At 41.9% G+C, this 23,473-nt stretch overlaps 1 long non-coding RNA gene across 3 annotated transcripts; it reads left to right on the plus strand.

The window, feature by feature from the left end:
- Positions 1 to 2,375: 2,375 nt before the first annotated feature.
- On the plus strand, positions 2,376 to 22,402 carry LOC133649859 (uncharacterized). 3 transcript variants are annotated; one of them, XR_009826163.1, is made up of 4 exons: positions 2,376 to 2,742; positions 12,078 to 12,247; positions 12,345 to 12,552; positions 21,730 to 22,402. It is a non-coding gene; the product is annotated as an uncharacterized LOC133649859 (long non-coding RNA). The 3 variants fall into 3 exon arrangements; XR_009826162.1 differs by lacking the exon at positions 2,376 to 2,742 and having other exon boundaries at positions 10,768 to 12,247; XR_009826164.1 differs by lacking the exon at positions 2,376 to 2,742 and having other exon boundaries at positions 10,768 to 12,247; positions 21,733 to 22,402.
- Positions 22,403 to 23,473: the final 1,071 nt, after the last annotated feature.

Raw genomic sequence — 23,473 nt, forward strand, 5'->3', positions numbered from 1 at the left:
TAATGTTAGTCTTTTGTTAGTATCTTAACCCTTCCTTCCATCCATCCATCCATCCATCCATCTTCTTCCGCTTATCCGAGGTCGGGTCGCGGGGGCAGCAGCCTAAGCAGGGAAGCACAGACTTTCCTCTCCCCAGCCACTTCGTCCAGCTTCTCCCGGGGGATCCCGAGGCGTTCCCAGGCCAGTCGGGAGACATAGTCTTCCCAACGTGTCCTGGGTCTTCCCCGTGGCCTCCTACCGGTCGGACGTGCCCGAAACACGTCCCTAGGGAGGCGTTCGGGTGGCATCCTGACCAGATGCCCGAACCACCTTATCTGGCTCCTCTCTATGTGGAGGAGCAGCGGCTTTAATTTAAGCTCCTCCCGGATGACAGAGCTTCTCACCTTATCTGTAAGGGAGAGCCCCGCCACCCGGCGGAGGAAACTCATTTCGGCCGCTTGTACCCGTGATCTTGTCCTTTCGGTCATGACCCAAAGCTCATGACCATAGGTGAGGATGGGAACGTAGATCGACCGGTAAATCGAGAGCTTTGCCTTCCGGCTCAGCTCCTTCTTCACCACAACGGATCGATACAGCGTCCGCATTACTTAGCCCTTGCGTAATGTTCATATTGTTGTTACTCAGCCAGCGTTTGTGGGTTTGATGGACCCGTTGCATTTTGTGGCTTTTAATGCCTCACAATCAAACACTTTTATGTTAAAATACTGAACAGATGTTTACCTTTTCTCAATAAACATCTGTTCAGTATTTTAATATAAAAGTTAATTGTGTAAATTAAGTAAATTGTGAGGCATTAAAAGCCACAAAATGCAAAGGGTCCATCAGACCCACAAACACCAGCTGAGTAACAACAATATGAACGTTGCACGGAAAATTTCTTTGCCAGTTTCTGCATCCCACAGGGATTCTTCTTTTGTGTTTCTGCACCTGCGGTTCCCACACAAGGTTGCAGCATTGTTTGTCAACACTGCCTGCTCTCATTTTCTCGCACATTTGACCCTCTGATGTTCTGTGTACCTACACTCTGTCCTTCTCCTGTCTAGGCCTGCTGAGTGTGTGTGTGTGTGTGTGTGTGTGTGTGTGTGTGTGTGTGTGTGTGTGTGTGTGTGTGTGTGTGTGTGTGTGTGTGTGTGTGTGTGTGTGTGTGGTACACAGAACATGAATTTCCACACTTCTATTAGCCCCGGGTCCAGTGGACCCGGACATTTTATATGTGATAGAAATGTGTAGGGGGGGGGGTGTATGGTGTGTGGTCATTAAATATGTATTCTGATATATGTTCTTCACAGAAAATGAGCCAAAGTCAGTGAGTCTCAGTTTGAAAAATTAATTAATTGTATCATTTTTCTTTTAATAAAAAATTTAAACTGGTCCCACAGACCCGAAAACCACACAAGGGTAGTGGCCTTGTGGTTAGAGTGTCCGCCCTCAGATCGGTAGGTCGAGAGTTTAAACTCCGGCCGAGTCATACCAAAGACTATAAAAATGGGACCCATTACCTCCCTGCTTGGCACTCAGCATCAAGGGTTGGAAATTGGGGGTTAAATCACCAAAAATTATTGCCGGGCGCGGTCACTGCTCCCCTCACCTCCTAGGGGGTGATCAAGGGTGATGGGTCAAATGCAGAGGGTAATTTCACCACACCCAGTGTGTGTGTGTGTGACAATCATTGGTACTTTAACTTAATCATTTGTTTTAATACTTTGACGTGAGCAAAAATTAAATAAACACAGGAAATGTATTCATTTAACATATATTGTAATTAATAACAATTGTCGGCCAATATTATGGAATAATGATTCATTTCCATTGGTAGAAATACAAGTATCTTATTTTAGTGAGTATCCCCCCCACCCACTATTTCCTCTGTGCGTGTGCTGAGATTTCTACAAAATGAAAAGTGCATTCAAAATTGAATAATTCAAATTAAATGTATACACTTTTTTATCTTAAGTGAGTGTGATATTAGTTGTCGTACTGGAATATTGTCAGTATATTACCATCATTGCTATCATTGCATATTTCTGCTTTAAAGCATCAATAAGTAATAATAATTATGCTCCTACTTTTAAGACCAGTTTTTAAACCCCTCATCTGCTTTATAAGGAGAATATCATTTGGGTCACTGACATGGAGACCTTGAATCAACTTTTTTAAGCATGGACTATGTGGACCAGCCAGGTCCGCCCTTGACGCTAATATGACAAATTGTCACACATTTAGAGTGCATGGTTCAGCTCATAATTAATAAAAGTGATTTAATATTTGGATTAATAAGTCATATAATGAAGTGTTTCCCCCCCCCAAAAAAATATCACCATGTGCAGGAGCTCTTCATCCTGCTTCTCATTTGTCACGTCTTCTATTCCAGAAGCCCCCGGCTGGCCCCTCGGAACCTGGCGCTGCCCCCGAGATGAAACCCATGATTGGTCCTCTGTGGGAATTTTAAAGGGCCATCAATTAGGCGTCGGTGGAAGGGGGCCTGTTCCTTCTCCACTCTGCATGCAGGGCCTCGACTGGAGGGGGTTGCGGGGGGGGTCTTGATCCCGTGCTTGCCGGACTCACCTCGTCGCTTCATATGCAAAAGAGAGGCAGAGGAGAAGAGAGGAAATGAGGCAGGAGAGTAAGGAGAAATGAGGACAGGGTGGACTTGACGGATATATCTGCATGTGTGACACGACGCAGGAAACCAAAGCTGTGACACATTGCACCTGCAGAAATACACCAATCACATGCATGTGTGTAAGTATAAGTGAACCCCAAGTCTTACTAATTGTACATTGTTACATTCTTAACTGTCACGCAGTTGTAAAAAGAAGCGAACCACTTCTAGATCAAGCTGCTAGACCAGAGCCATATTGGACCAAAAATACAAAAAACAAATCTGTCCGGAGCCGCAAAAAATTAAAAGCCGCATATAAGTCTTATAATGAAGGCAACACATGACGTAAGTGTCTATATCAGCTATAATAGCTTAGTATCAAAATGACTATGTGTCGCAGGCTGACGCAAATCTTTGTTGACAGAAATGTTGAAATTTATTCTACACATTTTTACAACATTGGAAAATATTAGTAAATCAGAGGCTGCTCAGAACTCTTGGAAATAACTGGCTTTTAATGGCCAAAAATTTAGATGTGTGTGTGTCCAAGTTAAAGGAAATGGCAGGCTGTCTTCTTCTAATAGATTTATTACAATCTTAGGCAAGCTGGGTAACGTTTGCTGTGGTCTGGAACAACGTGGCACACAACTATCTGAAATGCAGCCAATATTACATGCAGATGAGGTGTCATGAGACATGCAAAACTAAATGATATTCAAAGAGGGTAAAAGTAAAGGATATTAATTTAGCTCAACTATACCTACACATGAGGCATAATGATGCAAAAACTGAACATTTGTGCAGTATTGTGATAAAAGTTTGGAATTTTACTCAATAACAGTCGCAATTTCACAAGAAAAGCTTAACATTTTGGCAATTTTATGAAAAGAGTCGTAATTCTACCCTACAAAAGTCACAATTTTATAAGAAAACGTTACAATTTTGGCAATATTATAATAATGATAATCGGGATTTTACGTGGCAAAATTATGACAAAAGTCATAATTTTACTCCAAAAATGTCACTATTTTACAAGAACAACAAACAAATTGGCAATATTGTGATCCAACTCAGAATTGTATATGACAAATGTCACCATTTTGCATTACCAAGTAGTACTTTTACATAAAAAAGTAATAATTTTACGAGAAAATATTGCAATATTACAGAAACAGAAAGAATATGAGGAATTGTTCCCAATTTTATGAGAACAAATTCGACACTTTGTGAGAAAAAGACTGCTTTTAGTTAATTTATCTTTTTTGAATTTTTTGTTTGGAATTGGTTTTTAATCTTCATTATTTACTTCAAGGTATTACAGTATGTCTCAATATAGATCAGGGGTCCCCAAACTTTTTTGACTTGGGGGCCGCATTGGGTTAAAACAATTTGGTCGGAGGCCGGGCTGTGTGTGTGTATCCATCCATCCATTTCTACCGCTTCTCCATTTTTGGGGTCGCAGGGGGTGCTGGAGCCTATCGCAGCTGCATTCGGGTATGGGTATATATATATATATATATATATATATATATATATATATATATATATATATATATATATATATATATATATATATATATATATGTATATATATATATATATATATATATATATATATATATATATATATATATATATATATATATATATATATATATATATATATATATATATATATATATATATATATATAAATACAGTATATTCCTCGCGCACTAATTGACTGAAAGAGCGTGCACTTTGCCGATGATGTCACATTACCGATGGGAAAATGCACTTATAGACCATATGATTTGCCTGAGCGGCTAGGAGACACAGAGAGTAACAAGCAGTAGAAAATGGATTAGAAAGGACAGATTTTAAAAAACAATATTAAAAAATTGAAAAAAAAAAAAGAAAAAAAAAAAGATAAACCTGGGGCTTCCTGCGGGCCGGATTTTGGACACTGGCGGGCCGGAAGCGGCCCGCGAGCCGTAGTTTGGGGACCCCTGATATAAATATTTACTTCTTTTTTTTAAATTAATTTTGGCCAAAGGGGGCGCATTCCAATTTCTTACACACACTTGTTATTTCATATGTTGGCCAGAGGGGGGAGCACTTCAAATTTTTACACACACTTGTTATTTCATATGTTGACCAAAGGGGGAGCGTTTCAATTTCTTACACACACTTGTTATTACATATGTTGGCCAGAGGGGGGGCACTTCAAATTTTTACACAAACTTGTTATTTCATATGTTGACTAGAGGGGGAGCGTTTCAATTTCTTACACACACTTGTTATTACATATGTTGGCCAGAGGGGGGGCACTTCAATTTCTTACACACACTTGTTTTTACATATGTTGGCCAGAGGGGGGCACTTCAATTTCTTACACACACTTGTTATTACATATGGGGGCACTTCAATTTCTTACACACACTTGTTATTACATATGTTGGCCAAAGGGGGGGCACTTCAAATTTTTACACAAACTTGTTATTTCATATGTTGACCAGAGGGGGAGCGTTTCAATTTCTTACACACACTTGTTATTACATATGTTGGCCAGAGGGGGGGCACTTCAATTTCTTACACACACTTGTTATTACATATGTTGGCCAGAGGGGGGGCACTTCAAATTTTTACACAAACTTGTTATTTCATATGTTGACCAGAGGGGGAGCGTTTCAATTTCTTACACACACTTGTTACTACATATGTTGGCCAGAGGGGGGGCACTTCAATTTCTTACACACACTTGTTATTACATATGTTGGCCAGAGGGGGGGAACTTCAAATTTTTACACAAACTTGTTATTTCATATGTTGACCAGAGGGGGGGCACTTCAAATTTTTACACAAACTTGTTATTTCATATGTTGACCAGAGGGGGAGCGTTTCAATTTCTTACACACACTTGTTATTACATATGTTGGCCAGAGGGGGGCACTTCAAATTTTTACACACTTGTTATTTCATATGTTGACCAGAGGGGGAGCGTTTCAATTTCTTACACACAACTTGTTATTACATATGTTGGCCAGAGGGGGGGGCACTTCAATTTCTTACACACACTTGTTATTACATATGTTGGCCAGAGGGGGGGCACTTCAAATTTTTACACAAACTTGTTATTTCATATGTTGACCAGAGGGGGAGCGTTTCAATTTCTTACACACACTTGTTATTACATATGTTGGCCAGAGGGGGGCACTTCAATTTCTTACACACACTTGTTATTACATATGTTGGCCAGAGGGGGGCACTTCAAATTTTTACACAAACTTGTTATTTCATATGTTGACCAGAGGGGGAGCGTTTCAATTTCTTACACACACTTGTTATGACATATGTTGGCCAGAGGGGGGGGCACTTCAAATTGTTACACACACTTGTTATTTCATATGTTGACCAGGGGGGGAGCGTTTCAATTTCTTACACACACTTGTTCTTACATATGTTTGGCCAGAGGAGGGAAGGGGGGCGGGGGGCAATTAACATTTTGACACACACTTGTTATTTCATATGTTGACCAGAGGGGGAGCACTTTTAAAACCGACACACAGTCAATTTGAAAAATCCCTCCTTCTTGGGACCACCCTCATTTGATAGATTTCACCATATGAGACATTCTCTATTAGATGCAATGGAAGGGACAAGCGGTAGAAAATGGATGGATGGATGGGTTTTTCCGTATTTGGAACCATGATTTATGTCCTAACTTGTTCACCGGTCCTCATATGGAAGGTACTTTTCCATGTTGATGTCTCAAGAAGGGTAGAAATACAAGAACACACACACACACACACACACACATGCACACACACATGCACACACACACACACACACACACAATGTTATTTGTTTTTGCCAAAAGACATATATGTATGACCGGTATAGCTCGGTTGGTAGCGTGGCGTGCCAGCAACTTGAGGTTCCAGGTGCGATCCCCGCTTCCGCCATCCTAGTCACTGCCGTTGTGTCCTTGGGCAAGGCACTTTACCCACCTGCTCCCAGTGCCACCCACACTGGTTTAAATGTAACTTAGATATTGTGTTTCACTATGTAAAAGCGCTTTGAGTCACTAGAGAAAAGCGCTATATAAATATAATTCACTTCACTTCACATGTTGCTAGCTCGTGCTAATGCTATGTTTGCTTTTTGACTTGTGATGACTAGCCTAGCTATCCTTGGAAAATACTCGCATCATGTGTGTCTTTCAATTTGGGCTGGACGTCGACGTTTTGATAAACATGTAAAAAAAAAATGGATGTAGTAAACTTGGCTGGATTATACAATTTGCGCATTTGGCCGCCATCAAGCAGCAGGAGCCAGACTTAGCATAAATTGTATGTAAGTCATTGAGCATTTGTCTAATAATGATCAAACTTTTGAGGATAAGTGTAATAATAAATGTACACAAGCATGTCTTCCTCAGCACAACCTGTAGGGGGCGCCACCATTGTCCATTATGTTCCCACAAGTGTAATCTAAGAACAACACACCTGAACGTACCTACTTTTGCCCCTCCCTCTCACGCTTTTAGACGTCCTACATCCCCCATCTCGCATCCCCTCTTCACCTCACTCCATTGCTCTTTCACCCTCTCCACACTTGTCTTCCCGATTATGTAGATGAGTGTTTGCGGCAGGGCCCTAAAAAGCAGATTAAGGCCCGGGAGCCTCTTGATTGTGACATGGCTATTCCACAGAGGCCGGCAGGGAGGGGTTTGAGAGGTGTGTGCATTAGCATCATCACCCGCGCGGACCCCGCCCCCTTTGTGTGTTTTTTTTTCTACCGCGCCGCAATAATGTCTATGTGGAGAGTGTGTATTATGACAAATGTGTAAGGCCAGGCGATGCAGGAGTGCAAGATGGCGAGCCACTTAGTGCTTGGGCCCATATGTGGGTGTCTGTCTCCATGTGCGCTAAGAGACCTGGGACGGGTCTTAATGGGGGGGACGTTGGACACGAGAGTGGTGGCACTCCCGCATGTTATGGTTAGGCACACACACACACACACACACACACACACACACACACACATATATATAAATATATATCATATACATATATATATATACATGTATATAATATATATATATATATGTATATATATATATTAGTGTTGTCCCGATACCAAAATGTATTTCGATACTTTTTGGCCCTTTTCTAAATAAAGGGCACCACAAAAAATGGCATTATTGGCTTTATTTTAACAAAAAATCTTAGAGTACATTAAACATATGTTTCTTATTGCAAGTTTGTCCTTAAATAAAATAGTGACCATACAAGACAACTTGTCTTTTAGTAGTAAGTAAGCAAACAAAGGCTCCTAATTAGTCTGCTGACATATGCAGTAACATATTGTGTCATTTTCCGTTCTATTATTTTGTCAAAATTATAAAGGACAAGCGGTAGAAAATGAATTATTAATCTACTTGTTCATTTACTGTTAATATCTGCTTACTTTCTCTTTTAACATGTTCTATCTACACTTCTGGTATAATGTAATAATCACTTATTATTCTGTTGTTTGGATGCTGTACATTAGTTTTGGATGATACCACAAATGTGGGTATCAATCCGATACCAAGTTGTTACAGGATCATACATTGGTCATACAGGGACACATTTCCTGAGTTTATAAACATAATATCAATCAATCAATCAATCAATGTTTATTTATATAGCCCTAAATCACAAGTGTCTCAAAATATACATTTTTTTTAAACGAAAGAAGATGTTGTAATGCCAAAAAATATCGATGTAATCATAGTAGCTTCGACTAGATACGCTCCTGTACTTGGTATCATTACAGTGGATGTTAGGTGTAGATCCACCAATGGCGTTTGTTTACATTTTGATGCCGGTGAGCTACGGTGTGTAGTGAAGCATGTTTAGCTATTCCTCGTCCTGCAGGGATGATACTTGTAAGAAACGTACTTTATTTGTCGCCACGGAGGCGAGGATTAGTGATTTAGAAGTAGCTAAAACACTGCAGACTGCGGATGGACTTTACCCGCTAGCTAGCTAGCCATGTTTTAAAGCACCTCTCCCTGAGGGCGTTTCAGTTTTTAAGCCAAAATGCGTCCGTTCTCCCTTTTCTGTCTACACACTGTGTCTGCTTGTAAGTACTCCGTGATTGTGCGCTGCCGAACATGCTCGTCTGCTCGTAAACCAGCAATGACACGTCGTGACGATGACGGGGGGGCCAGGGGGTGGGAGACCGGCTCTTTTAGAGGCGGTATAGTACCGAATATGATTCAGTAGTACCGCGGTGCTATACTAATACCGGTATACCGTACAACCCTACTGTAAACTCATGGGAAATATATGTTAAATTGCAAAATGTCTACAATATTGAACAATGAACGCAAACTGATCATCTTGCTGTAAAATACTCCACTTATTATTGCTATTAATTTCAAGTTTTCACTTTTTTTTTCTTACAATTTCCTATTAATAGATAGATCGCCGAACAATACAACAGAAAACCCAGGACGAACAGTAATGTTGATACCATATGACCAACAGATACATCGGCGGATACATGTCTCTGTCTTTTAAACGCTTCAACAAACAGGCTCATATCTGAGTGTCTGTCCAAGGGACCATCTGGGATGAAGTTTGTTTTCCCTCCCCTGTCGCTGGTGTTTTTCAATCTCCCCCTGCCAGCGTCATCTCTCTGGCCTACTTTCAAGCATCGCCACTCTCGCCACTTGACAGCATGTTTAAAGAAAATGAATATTTCAGCTGGCAAAGAAACCAAGGATTCAGTCAGCTGGGTCGTCTGAGTAGATAGAGGGGGAGAGAGAGAGAGAGAGAGAGAGAGAGAGAGAGAGAGAGAGAGAGAGAGAGAGAGAGAGAGAGAGAGAGAGAGAGAGAGAAGGAGAGGAGACAAACTGTAAGAAAAGTATTCAATATTGTTGAATCACGGCGGAAACAAAATATGTTGTCACTTATAATCACGTAGGATGGTAAGCAACACATGTGTAACAGTTAAAAACCGATTTTGATGACCTTTGTCAGGCAGCTTCAGTATGACTTGGGGATAAATTGATGAACTTTTCGATCACGATCGAGATCTAGAATAGATTGGATTTCAATGAAAAATAGTATTCTGCTCAGGAAATGGCTGATGAAAATCTGGATCCAGAGTCTTAGTGATGGTAAACGTAATTCTTCCGACTGAATCAATTCATTCGATTAACAATTCACTCGTCTCGATGTACAGAAATACTTCCCGCCCCCCGTGGATTAACTCAGGTCACCCGTGGCATAGCGTATGTGTTCATTTTATTTATTTATTTATTTTTTTAATAATACTGATTTATTCATTTGATAGGGACATCATAATACTGAGAAAACAGACCCTTTTTTTGTCCCCGCCCCAAAAAAAATACAAACAAATAATTTTTTTATTTTTTTTTACCAAAAAAATAATAAAAGTAAAATAATAACACCCCCTCCCACTCCCCGTCCTACATTTCAGTCACAGTGGGTAGCAACGTAATGCCTTCTTCCTCTTCACAACAAGCAGATAGAGAACCACACGAACTGACTAAAAGGAAAAAAGGTAACACCAAAAATAAAAATGACAAACATACAGAGAAGTATCACTGAATCAAAACAACAACAACAAAAAAAAGGGTTGAGGTAAGTGGAAAGATTAATTGTCAACAGTGAGTGTCACGTTTATACTATAGTGCAGTGGTCCCCAACCTTTTTGTACTTGCGGACCGGTCAACGCTTGAAAATGGGGGGGGGGGGGGGGGGGGGGGGGGGGTAGTAAAACTTTTTTTTTTTTTTTTTTGTCATAAAGAAATACAATCATGTGTGTGCTTACGGACTGTATCCCTGCAGACTGTATTGATTTATATTGATATATACTGTATATATTGTGTTTTTTATGTTGATTTAATAAAAAATAAAAATAATTTGTTTTAATTATTTTTTTTATTATTTCTTGTCAATCGGTCCACGGACCGGTACCGGGCCGCGGTCCGGTGGTTGGGGACCACTGCTATAGTGTCTTTAATTTAGCTATGTAACTAATTATGCAGCCCCAGGTCAAGGCAAATTGTTTTGGTGTACCCCTCAGATTATATTTAATTTTCTCTAAATCTAAGAAAAACATGAGGTCCTTAAACCATTAGGAGGCCTTGGGGGCAAACTGTGATTTCCACTCCAATAAAATCCTTCTACGAGCTAGTAATGATGCAAAGGCGATTCCATCCCTAAAAGTCTGCTTAATTTGTTGAGAGTTTGGTGGAATTCCAGAAAATAGCCAATTCTGAACAAGGCGTCAATTTAAAATGTAGTGCTTCTGCAAGATGTTTAAAAATATTAATCCAGTAGGCTTTCAGACATTGTATTTATTTTTTTAAACCAGTGTTCCCATATTGTCAAGTGCATTAAATCCCCCCCCCCCCCCAGACTTGTCCTGCGTTTGATTATTTATCTCAATTCAAAGCTCACTTTGGAGATTAAATTATTGACTATAAAATTTAAGATAGGTCCACTTCTTCTTAATACATTTCAGCCTTTATTCACAGTCGAGATGCAGTTAAAAATAAAAAAATAAATAACTACTGAACAATCAGAGAGCCAGGCTTGAGACAGTAGAAGAGTTCATGCGGCTTTATTCTTTGACGTGTGATATTTTACATTTATGTGTCGGCTAGTTTAACTTCTGTCTGTCGAGTATCTGCAATAAACAAAACAACATAAATCAGATTGTGTGACAGCTTAATATGGAAGTTGACCAGCTTCAACCTAAATGAGAGTAACAATTCTGCGGACACATCATAGGTCAAATAAAACACAGTCACACAAATAACATACATGGGGCCAAAATTCACCCCTTCACTTGCATGTTAAAGGAATTAATTAGCAATTGTTATCAGCCACTTGAATCGCAAACATACTTTCACATCTATTGCTCATGACTGGTGTTAGAAAAATTACCTTTAAAAAAGTAATTACAGTTACTCATTACTTTCCCCGAAAAGTAATTTGATAAATATAATTATTATTTATTAGATGTAGTTAATTACATCTATTAAATTAATGTTTTGTTTTTTTTAAACTTTCAAAAATCTGGTGTATACAGTTGAGAGATGTTTCATGAGAGAAGAGCGCGTGAGTGCGTGCCTTTAAAAGGCCGTTCCTGTTGCCAAGGGAAGTCATGTGATCTACCACTATTTATTATTGTTGTTTACTGACTAACGAAACATCCCCTTATTATTGTTACTCTGTATTAATTTCATTGTGTATACAAACAAGTGTCAAAATACAGCTTTTTGGAGGCTTTTCTCCACCAGTCTCTCTTCTGGCTGGGATGTGCAGGCGTCATGTCACATATTTTTTGTCTTCTTTGAGAACATTCTGACCCTTATTAAACGGGTAGGATTTCATATCAGATGTTGAAAAATATTGACTTATTTCAGCTTATATATATTTGATTTGTATGATTGTTCGTCACGGCACAGGCGCACCCCAGTGCGCATTCATGGCACGCGCCACTCCGGCTGCAGCAGGCGGCTGCATTCAATCGGCTCAATCAGCACTCTACACACCTGTCGCTGATGAGCTTCCTCGCCTTCTTAAGCCAGTGCAAACCTGCGTTCCGGGCCAGAACGTAGCGACCTGTTCCTGTACAGTAAGCCCGAATATCTCCAAGCTATATGCACACTCTCTCTCTCTCTGTTTATCTCCCTCCGTGTTCATTGGTCTCGTGTCCCCTTGTCGTCTTCCAGCAGCATTTCTACATCCCCGCGTCACGAGCTGTGTGTCTCGTCTCCCCGTGTTCCCCTCTGGTTCCCCGGCTGCCCCTCTTGGATATTGACCTCCCGCCTGGATACGGACTTTAACGCCTCGCCCCTGCCCTTGACCTCACGCCTGCCCACAGACCTCCGAGCCTGCCTTGCCCCCTCTTGGACTTCCGCGCCTCGCTCAACACTTCCGGTAACACTCTACAGATACTCGCTACAAATAGTCACACACACACATACACATTTTGGATTAGTCACACTCCATTCTATTGTGTATATATATAAATAAATATAGAGTTAAACGACGTCTCTGCTGTCTGTGCCGTCTTCTTACCCTGTACCGTAACATTGTTGGCGTAAACAATTTAGCTAAGGTGAGATATTGAACAAGTTAATGTCGATGATTCACGAAAAAAATAAACGTGCAAGTTTTGAGCCTGACCATCACTACAGTCTTGATCAGGGGTCCCCAAACTTTTTGACTCCGGGGGTTCGATCCCCGCTTCCGCCATCCTAGTCACTGCCGTTGTGTCCTTGGGCAAGACACTTTACCCACCTGCTCCCAGTGCCACCCACACTGGTTTAAATGTAACTTAGATATTGGGTTTCACAATGTAAAGCGCTTTGAGTCACTTGAGAAAAAGCGCTATATAAATGTAATTCACTTCACACTTCACATATATGTAAATGTGTGTGTGTGTGTATATATGTATATGTATATGTAAATGTAAAGATGTGTGTGTATATATATGTATATGTCTATGTATATGTATATGTCCATGTATATATATATGTATATGTGTATATATGTATATATATGTATATATATATATATATATATATATATATATATATATATATATATATATATATATATATATATATATATATATATATGTATATGTGTATATGTGTCTATATGTGTGTGTGTATATATATATATATATATATATATATGTATATACACACAGTATATATATATATATATATATATATATATATATATATATATATATATATATATATATATATATATATATATATATATATGTGTATTCATACATATATATTCCTCACCAATAATTTACTTAAAGAGTGCACTTGTTGCATGTCACGTTATCGATGGTAAAATGCATTTTTAGACAATATGATTTGCCTGAGTGGCTAGGAGACGGTAGAAAATGGACTAGTAAGGACAAATTTTAAAAAAAAATAATACCAAAAAAAATAATAATAATAATATTTTTTTTTTTCTTTTTTTACTTGGGACTTCCCGCGGGACGGATTTTGGACGCTGGGGGGCCGCATCCTGCCCGCGGGCCGTAGTTTGGGGACCCCTGGTCTTGATCCTAAACATTTTGAAACACTCAAAGTTCATAACAATCTTTCACAAAATTTGATGCGGAGCTTAAACAGCTGGATCGGCATGCAGAATCAGTATCCTAATTGTTCTTGTAACATGGACTCAAAAAGTTGAACGCTGATTTCAATGATTATTTGTTTTTATTATGACTCGAGGGCAAAGTGAGTCCATTTTGGTAAAAATCTGGATCCAGAATCTGGAAACTAATTATTTCTATAACACCGATTCAAAAGTTTGAGAAAGGATTTCAATGAAATGTTGTGTACAGCTTCACTATGACCCAAAGACAAAATGATTAACTTCTGATATCGGAACCCAGAATCTGTACTGTAGTTATTTTGGTAATATTAGGTCATAGTTTTTTGATCAAATATAACGTGTAGCATAGACAAATTGATTAACTTTATCATGATTGTTATTCATAACCATAAATTGTGTGTGCATGCAAACAACTAACTCTTTGAACAAATCTCCAGTTATAAGAAATGTCTTAATATGACGTAGGTATGCGCCCGACTCAGTGCCCCCCACTAGTCTGACAAGTGCCTTAATTCTCCCAACGAGACAGTTTCAATCCCTTTGTCCTTCGGGTAGTTGATAATGTGTTAATGAAGGGTAAGGTGTACAGGAGCGTGGTTGGCCTCATGGACCGCGACCCTGACCCTAATTAAACTCTATTAACCCACGGCCATTTCCACAACTTGCGTCTCTTTGCAGGTTTTTGGGTCCATTAGCAGGCTAGATCAAACCTATGGCAGTGTTGCGATGTGCCGCGAATAAAGATGTCTACATCCATATCTACATGGACTTCTTATTCAATTAACGGGGGTCGAGGTGAAAAAGGCGTGGAGGAGAATCTTAAATTCTATGTGAAAAGGGGGAAAAAAAGGTATGAGGCCGAGGTGGTGAAGTGGCGAGGGTCAATGCGAGGTCATAGTCCCTGCTAATTTGCTGACACGGGGACGTCGGGTTAGGATGGCCCCCTCATAAGCTTGTTTCTTGAAGGAGCTGCCAGGGGGGGGGGGGGGACAAAAGTAACCCTGCCCCACGATTCCTGTAGCCAATTAGTCGATATCAATAATTGAGAAGCATTGTCTGCGCAAAGGGGGCACGGCGGAAGATTGAGTTACCCCTCCCTCGTCCAACAAGTCGGGATTGTTATGACAAGCAGAGCCTACATAATGATATTAGAGATTAATAATTCACCTAGCCGAGCCTGCGACGCTGCAGGTGACGGGTGTGAGGCCACTCTCAGGCGGGCCGCCATCCATCAGCACAGCCAATTATCACAGGTCAAGAATTGAAATTGAAAAGTGTTCTGGGTCTTGATTATGATGTGGAACATCTTGGCTGTACTATATATATAAACATACACATACATACATACATACATACATACATATATATATATATATATATATATATATATATATATATATATATATATATACTTTAGGTCAGAAAATATCAGGGGTCACCAACCTTTTTGAAAGCAAGAGCTACTTCTTGGGTACTGATTAATGCGAAGGGCTACCAGTTTGATACACACTTAAATAATGTCAAGACTTGGTCTTTGGCGTGGTTTGCTCTCCCGTGGTGCAAAAGAAATGGAACGGACGTGGCGTGCAGGTAAAGACATAGTTTAATTATAACTATAAACTACAAAGTACAAACAAAAGGGTACAAACAAAAGGCGCTCACAGCGGAGGTAAAAAAAACTTCACTAGGAAAAAACAAAAGGCGCGCACAATGGCGGAGAACTATGAACATTTAAACAAAAACTTACGTGACAAGAAACTGTGAACATGGCATGAATGTGTGATGTCGCCAGGACGAACAACAGAAACAGAAAAGCCTATATAGTGACATGAAAAGTGAAAACAGGTGCGTGACTAACTGTGAACAGGTGCATGACATGACTGTGAAAACGTGAGACAGGTGTGTGTGAGTCCAAACGTGGAACAGGTGAAACTAATGAGTAACCATGGAAACAAAACAAAACAAAACCAGGAAGTGAAACCAGGAACTAAGGAAGTGTCCAAAAAACAAAACAGCACATGGCCAAACAAAAACATGAACACAGACATGACAGAACCCCCCCCTTACGGACAGATCCCAGATGGCCAAAAACAAAAAACAGGATCAAGAGTCATGGGAGGGGGGGAGGGGGACATGGCGGTGGGTCGCCAGACCAGGTGTCCCCGAATCCACCGGGGCAGAGTCAGGTGGCGACGGCGGGTAGACCGCCGCTGAACCTGACGAGGTGGGCGACCTGGGAATGGCCACATTCGTGGCAGACGAGGAGGTCGGCGCACCTGGCGTGGCGGACGCCCATGGAATGGCCACATCCTTGGCCGACGAGGAGGTGGGCGCGTTGTCGTGGCAGGCGGCGAAGCTTGGCGTGGTGCGTCAGGCGGCGAAGCTTGGCGTGGTGCGTCAGGCGGCGAAGCTTGGCGTGGTGCGTCAGGCGGCGAAGCTTGGCGTGGGGGGTCTTTGTCTTGGCGTGGGTGGTCTTGGCCTTGGCGGTCTTGGTCTTGGCAGCGTGGGTCATGGTCTTGGCAGCGTGGGTCTTGGTCTTGGACTTGGCGTGGTTGGTCTTGGACTTTGACTTGGCGTGGTTGGTCTTGGACTTGGTCTTGGCGTGGGTCTTGGTCTTGGCGTGGGTCTTGGTCTTGGCGTGGGTCTTGGTCTTGGCGTGGGTCTTGGTCTTGGCGTGGGTCTTGGTCTTGGCGTGGGTCTTGGTCTTGGCGAGGGTCTGGGTCTTGGTCTTGGCGAGGGTCTGGGTCTTGGTCTTGGCGAGGGTCTGGGTCTTGGTCTTGGCGAGGGTCTGGGTCTTGGTCTTGGCGAGGGTCTGGGTCTTGGTCTTGGACTTGGTCTTGGTTTGGGTCACTTGGCGGGTCTTGGTCACTTGGCGGGTCTTGGTCTTGGTCACTTGGCGGGTCTTGGTCTTGGTCACTTGGCGGGTCTTGGTCTTGGCTTTGGTCTTGGCGTGGGACAGCCACGGGCGGCACTTGGCGGCGTGGGGCAGCCACGGGCGGCACTTGGCGGCGTGGGGCAGCCACGGGCGGCACTTGGCGGCGTGGGGCAGCCACGGGCGGCACTTGGCGGCGTGGGGCAGCCACGGGCGGCACTTGGCGGCGTGGGGCAGCCACGGGCGGCACTTGGCGGCGTGGGGCAGCCACGGGCGGCACTTGGCGGCGTGGGGCTGCGACTGGCGGCACTTGGCGTCGTGAAGCTGCGACTGGCGGCGCTTGGCGTGGAGCAGGTACTGGTGGCGCTTGGCGTGGAGCAGGTACTGGTGGCGCTTGGCGTGGAGCAGGTACTGGTGGCGCTTGGCGTGGAGCAGGTACTGGTGGCGCTTGGCGTGGAGCAGGTACTGGTGGCGCTTGGCGTGGAGCAGGTACTGGCGGCGCTTGGCGTGGAGCAGGTACTGGCGGCGCTTGGCGTGGAGCAGGTACTGGTGGCGCTTGGCGTGGAGCAGGTAGATCTTGGCATGGTCGAAAAACTGGTGGTGGTGGTCGTGCTGGTGGCTGTGGCTTGGCAGGTCGAAAGACAGGTGGTGGGGGTCGTGCTGGAGGCTGTGGCTTGGCGTGACGAAAGACTGGTGGTGGGGGTCGTGCTGGTGGCTGTGGCTTGGCAGGTCGAAAGACAGGTGGTGGTGGTCGTGCTGGAGGCTGTGGCTTGGCGTGACGATGCTGACCCACCCCACCTGAACAATTCCCAGCCCTAGCCCCCCCCTCAAGGAGCGGGTCCCAGACGCGCTCCCCGCGGTCTGGAACCGTCTTTTGGGGTGGGCGGAGGGGGTTCAGGAGGAGGGCAGAATCCTCCCCTCTAAATTGTCCAAAAGGTCTTTCGTTCCCCCCCACCTGGGCTTTTGTGGGTGAAAAAAAAATTTCTGACTTGGGCGTGGCATGAGTCCTGGGGGGCGGGGCATGAAAATTGGGTGACTGTGATTGACAGGATCTGATTTCTAAAAACATGTCTTGGTAATATTTAATCATGGATTTAGAGTCTTTGGTTGGATGTGGCTGACAAGAAAAAGAGTTCAGGGGAAAAAAATCCATGACGTCACCCACTGGCAGCGGCGTGACGTCGTCCTGGGGAAGCCGGGCTGGCTGCAGCTCGTTTCCGCCCGGAGGGGGAGGAGCTTGCGGGAACGATGCGTCCTTTCCAATGCTTGTGGAAGCCCTCCCTGACGTCCTTCGTTGGGAGCGGCGCTTCCGGGACTGCGGTGACGCAGCGCCATCCTCGGACCAAAGGGAGCTGATCGGCACCAGTTTGCCGGTCGGACCCCACATGAGATCCCTGCGCTCCATGGGGGAATGGCGGAGTGTCTCGGCTTCCATGGCGCGCAGGACCTCCCACGTTACCTCGTCAAAATTGTCCCATTTTTTTGCGGGAGAGCTCTCGAGCTGGCGACATCTGTCATTACTCGGTCTTTGGCGTGGTTTGCTCTCCCGTGGTGCAAAATAATTGGAACGGTCGTGGCGTGCAGGTAAAGACATAGTTTAATTATAACTATAAACTACAAAGTACAAACAAAAGGGTACAAACAAAAGGCGCTCACAGCGGAGGTAAAAAAAACTTCACTAGGAAAAAACAAAAGGCGCGCACAATGGCGGAGAACTATGAACATTTAAACAAAAACTTACGTGACAAGAAACTGTGAACATGGCATGAATGTGTGATGTCGCCAGGACGAACAACAGAAACAGAAAAGCCTATATAGTGACATGAAAAGTGAAAACAGGTGCGTGACTAACTGTGAACAGGTGCATGACATGACTGTGAAAACGTGAGACAGGTGTGTGTGAGTCCAAACGTGGAACAGGTGAAACTAATGAGTAACCATGGAAACAAAACAAAACAAAACCAGGAAGTGAAACCAGGAACTAAGGAAGTGTCCAAAAAACAAAACAGCACATGGCCAAACAAAAACATGAACACAGACATGACAAATAAATTGCCAGAAATAGCCAATTTGCTCAATTTACCTTTAACTCTATGTTATTATTAATAATGAATGATATTCACAGTTAATTGAACGGTTTAAAAGAGGAGAAAACATGAAAAAAAATGACAATTAAATTTTGAAACATAGTTTATCTTCAATTTCGACTCTTTAAAATTCCAAATTCAACCGAAAAAAAGAAGAGAAAAACCAGCTAATTTGAATCTTTTTGAAAAAATTTTAAAAAGAATTTATGGAACATCATTAGTAATTTTTCCTGATTAAGATTAATTTTAGAATTTTGATGACATGTTTTAAATAGGTTAAAATCCAATCTGCACTTTGTTAGAATATATAACAAATTGGACCAAGCTATATTTCTAACAAAGACAAATCATTATTTCTTCTAGATTTTCCAGAACAAAAATTTTAAAAGAAATTCAAAAGACTTTGAAATAACATTCAAATTTGATTCTACAGATTTTCTAGATTTGCCAGAATGTTTTTTTTGAATTTTAATCATAATAAGTTTGAAGAAATATTTCACGAATATTCTTCGTTGAAAAAACAGAAGCTAAAATGAAGAATTAAATTAAAATGTATCTATTATTCTTTACAATAAAATAAAAAAATTACTTGAACATTGATTTAAATTCTCAGGAAAGAAGAGGAAGGAATTTAAAAGGTAAAAAGGTATATATGTTTAAAAATCCTAAAATCATTTTTAAGATTGTATTTTTTCTCTAAAATTGTCTTTCTGAAAGTCTTAAGAAGCAAAGTAAAATAATTAATGAATTTATTTAAACAAGTGAAGACCAAGTCTTTAAAATATTTTCTTGGATTTTCAAATTCTATTTGAGTTTTGTCTCTCTTAGAATTAAAAATGTCGGGCAAAGCGAGACCAGCTTGCTAGTAAATAAATAAAATTTAAAAAATAGAGGCAGCTCACTGGTAAGTGCTGCTATTTGAGCTATTTTTAGAACAGGCCAGCGGGCTACTCATCTGGTCCTTACGGGCTACCTGGTGCCCGCGGGCACCGCGTTGGTGACCCCTGGGCTATATCATCCTTGCAAGCCTGTTTCGCATGTTTCCCTGCTCGTCAGGGGATTTTATTAAAATACTCTGGCCACGGAAGGTCTTATCTTTGTCCATGTGGTGTCAGATGAAACAAAAATTGAGCTGTTTGGCCACAATACCCAGCAATACAGGGACGGTGTGGCGAAGTTGGTAGAGTGGCCGTGCCAGCAATCGGAGGGTTGCTGGTTACTGGGGTTCAATCCCCACCTTCTACCATCCTAGTCACGTCCGTTGTGTCCTTGGGCAAGACACTTCACCCTTGCTCCTGATGGCTGCTGGTTAGCGCCTTGCATGGCAGCTCCCGCCATCAGTGTGTGAATAGATGTGTGAATGGGTGAATGTGGAAATACTGTCAAAGCGCATTTATCATTTATCATAATATCTTTGGACAAAAGAAAAAGGTGAGGCCTTTAATTCCAGGGTCACCACACCTACCGCCAAGCAGGGTGTTGGTAGTATTATGCTCTGGGCCTGTTTTTGCTGCCAATGGAACTGGTGCTTTACAGAGAGTAAATGGGACAATGAAAAAGGAGGATTACCTCCAAATTCTTCAGGACAACCTAAAATCACTAGCCCGGAGGTTGGGTCTTGGGCGCAGTTGGGTGTTCCAACAGGACAATGACCCCAAACACATATCAAAAGTGGTAAAGGAATGGCTAAATCAGGCTAGAATTAAGGTTTTAGAATGGCCTTTCCAAAGTCCTGACTTAAACGTGTGGACAATGCTGAAGAAACAAGTCCATGTCAGAAAACTGAACTGCACCAATTTTGTCAAGAGGAGTGGTCAAAAATTCAACCAGAAGCTTGTGGATGGCTACCAAAAGCGCCTTATTGCAGTGAAACTTACCAAGGGACATGTAACCAAATATTATTTTTTGCTGTACTTTTGACGCAGCAGATTTGGTCACATTTTCAGTAGACCCATAATAAATTCATAAAAGAACCAAACTTCATGAATGTTTTTTTTGACCAACAAGTATGTGCTCCAATCACTCTATCACAAAAAAATAAGACTTGTAGAAATGATTGGAAACTCAAGACAGCCATGACATTATGTTCTTTACAAGTGTATGTCAACTTTTGACCACGACTGTAAATACATTTAAAGACCAGGTTGTGGTCCTGCAAACTTAAAGCAAGACCTAAATCACCAATACATTAAGTTTTATCCTTTGGCATTAATACGGTGGCACCTCAATTTGTATTATTTATATACTGGTATTCCAAATGGCCTGTAGACAACACAATCGTATAAAGCCCAAACTATTTTTCACATCGGAAAACCAATGTCAATTCAGCTCATCTGTCTCAGACATCCAAAAATGTCAACACCAAACACCTTGTTGTCTTAACCTTTGCTACTATTTTCACTGGGTAACTGCCAATTTCTAAGAATCAAATCTTAGTTTGTTGTTGCAAAAAATCCTTTTAATAACAAGCAATAAAACACTTTGTATTATTAATATTACTATTTAGTAGAACCAGCTGAAATAAAATCATTTTTTAAATTACTTTCATCGCTAAAAAAACAAGAAATAACCATGAAAATATATATTTCTAAAATTCACAATACAATGTAAATAATTGATTGGGAAAATATGTTAGTATGTAATGAACTAGAAAATATATTAATTCAAACTTAATTAACCAGATCTGACCATTAAGCTGTATTTTCAAATATTTATCAAGCATGTTATTTTAGTAACCTCAGTAAATAAAATAGTTTTGTATTTATGTTTTTGTCTTGCAAAAATGTAGGTTGCCTGCACATCAACAACATCTGGTGCTTTTGAAAGGGGCACCACCAAAGATGCTGAGTGGCACAATCTGTGTGTATGTGTGTGTAAAGAAGACAGATGTGTCAAGCGCACACGCACACACACACACACACACACACACACACACACACACACACACACACACACACACACACACACACACACATTCCTCACGTCTGTCTTGGTCTCTCGGTGTCCCAGCAGGCCTAGAGTGGACCTTGTGGTCTGCTGGTGGGTCTGGACTTGAGGGCCTTGGAGCAGCTGGACCTCCAGACCTCCTGTCACAGAAGCAGATGTTGGAGATTGACAAGGTTCCCCCATGTCCCCAAGGTTCCTTTCATTGCTTCTGCTGTCGTTTTTTTGTAGTTTTCGAACAAACATCTGAAAATGTCAACATATGTATGCTACAATACCTACATAAATACATATTATGCAATGTTTGTTTCTACTGTTTTGCTGCCGCCTGTCTGCCTTCTCTTGCACCGCCTCGCTGACAGTCCTGGGTATAGCCTCTCTCTCACACCTGCGGGTGGTTATCAATTACGCATTTTTAAGCGGGGCTCACCGCCACAGCCAGCGCCAGTTGTTGACTATGGTTCAATCAACTGCAAGGACTTTTCCACTCGCTTGGCTCCATTGTGATCATCTCTCCTGTTGGCTCCGCTCACAGTTGGGTAGCTTATTCTCCACTCCGTTTGAGTGCGCTTTTTGTTTATTTGCACTCTGTTTAAGTGTGCTTTGTGTTTGTTATTACACTCCTCATTAGTGCATTTTTCTTCTTTCTAAGTGTCCATCTGTGCTTTGGGGTCCGATTCTGGCTTAAGCCGTCCAAATATGTTACACTTAAAGGCCTACTGAAATGATTTTTTTCTATTTAAACGGGGATAGCGGATCCATTCTATGTGTCATACTTGATCATTTCGCGATATTGCCATATTTTTGCTGAAAGGATTTAGTAGAGAACAACGACGATAAAGATCGCAACTTTTGGTATCTGATAAAAAAAAAAGCCTTGTCCCTACCGGAAGTAGCGTGACGACACCGGGGGAAGGACTGCTCATATTTTCCTATTGTTTACACCAGCAGCGAGAGAGATTCGGACCGAGAAAGCGACGATTACCCCATTAATTTGAGCGAGGATGAAAGATTTGTGGATGAGGAACTTTAGAGTGAAGGACTAGATGTAGTGCAAGACATATCTTTTTTCGCTCTGACCGTAACTTAGGTACAAGCTGGCTCATTGGATTCCACTCTCTCTCCTTTTTCTATTGTGGATCATGGATTTGTATTTTAAACCACTTTGGATACTATATCCTCTTGAAAATGAGAGTCGAGAACGCGAAATGAACATTCACAGTGACTTTTATCTCCACGACAATACATCGACGAAACACTTTAGCTACGGAGCTAACGTGATAGCATCGTGCTTAACTGCATATAGAAACAAAATAAATAAATCACTGACTGGAAGGATAGACAGAAGATCAACGATACTATTAAACCAGGGACATGTAACTACACGGTTAATGCTTTCCAGCCTGGCGAAGGTTAACAATGCTGTTGCTAACCACGCCATTGAAGCTAACTTAGCAACCGGACCTCACAGAGCTATGCTAAAAACACTAGCTATCCACCTACGCCAGCCAGCCCTCATCTGCTCATCAACACCCGTGCTCACCTGCGTTCCAGCGATCGACGGTGCAACGAAGGACTTCACCCGATCACAGATGCGGTCGGCGAGACGGAGGAAATTAAGGTGAGTTCGGCGGCTAACGCGTCTGCTATCCATCTCTGTCTTCCTGGTTGTGTTGCTGTAGTCCGCCGCTAATACACCGATCCCACCTACAACTTTCTTCTTTGCAGTCTCCATTGTGCATTAAACAAATTGCAAAAGATTCACCAACACAGATGTCCAGAATACTGTGGAATTTTGAAATGAAAACAG

Source organism: Entelurus aequoreus, linkage group LG05 (genome assembly GCF_033978785.1).
Source record: "Entelurus aequoreus isolate RoL-2023_Sb linkage group LG05, RoL_Eaeq_v1.1, whole genome shotgun sequence".
Classification (NCBI taxonomy): domain Eukaryota; kingdom Metazoa; phylum Chordata; class Actinopteri; order Syngnathiformes; family Syngnathidae; genus Entelurus; species Entelurus aequoreus.